Genomic DNA, 673 nt, shown 5'->3' with positions numbered 1-673 from the left:
CCCGGAAGTGCGGAATGTTTATTGAGAACAGGGTGCGGGCGGGGTGGGAGGGAGATACAGAGGAGCCGTGCGTGTGCTCTTGTCGAGTCTCCCACGCGGGCCACCGCTCACCACTGGAGCAGGACACCAGGGCTCAGAGAAAGTCACTGGCAAAGGCTCCCGCGCACCGCGGGGCTGGCACCGGCCCAGGAGGGGGGGTGGGCAGCGCCTGGGCTCACATCACACAGTCAGGGAGGAAGGAGGGGGGACGGAGACAGGAATGACGGTTCTCCCTCGGGACAGACAGGGAAACTGAGGCCCGGGGTAAGGCAGTAGCCTCAGCAGCGCCGGGGAGTGTGTGTGGAGATACAGAGGAGCCGTGCGTGTGCTCTTGTCGAGTCTCCCACGCGGGCCACCGCTCACCACTGGAGCAGGACACCAGGGCTCAGAGAAAGTCACTGGCAAAGGCTCCCGCGCACCGCGGGGCTGGCACCGGCCCAGGAGGGGGGGTGGGCAGCGCCTGGGCTCACATCACACAGTCAGGAGGAGGGGAGGGGGGACGGAGACAGGAATGACGGTTCTCCCTCGGGACAGACAGGGAAACTGAGGCCCGGGGTAAGGCAGTAGCCTCAGCAGCGCCGGGGAGTGTGTGTGGTTGTGCCGCTGCGTGCGGGTCGGGCGCCGAGGCCCGGCG

The 673-nt window shown here is 67.5% G+C and overlaps 1 protein-coding gene across 1 annotated transcript in view; it reads right to left on the bottom strand.

Annotated features, from left to right (window-relative positions):
- The window catches only part of LOC102259875 (coiled-coil domain-containing protein 106), a gene marked incomplete at its 5' end in the record, with an annotated part of 11,818 nt that overhangs the window by 8,521 nt on the left and 2,624 nt on the right, over positions 1–673 (bottom strand). The window lies entirely within an intron of this gene.

Source organism: Myotis brandtii, unplaced genomic scaffold (genome assembly GCF_000412655.1).
Source record: "Myotis brandtii unplaced genomic scaffold, ASM41265v1 scaffold720, whole genome shotgun sequence".
Lineage (NCBI taxonomy): Eukaryota > Metazoa > Chordata > Mammalia > Chiroptera > Vespertilionidae > Myotis > Myotis brandtii.
This window is presented reverse-complemented; position numbering and strand designations above follow the sequence as displayed.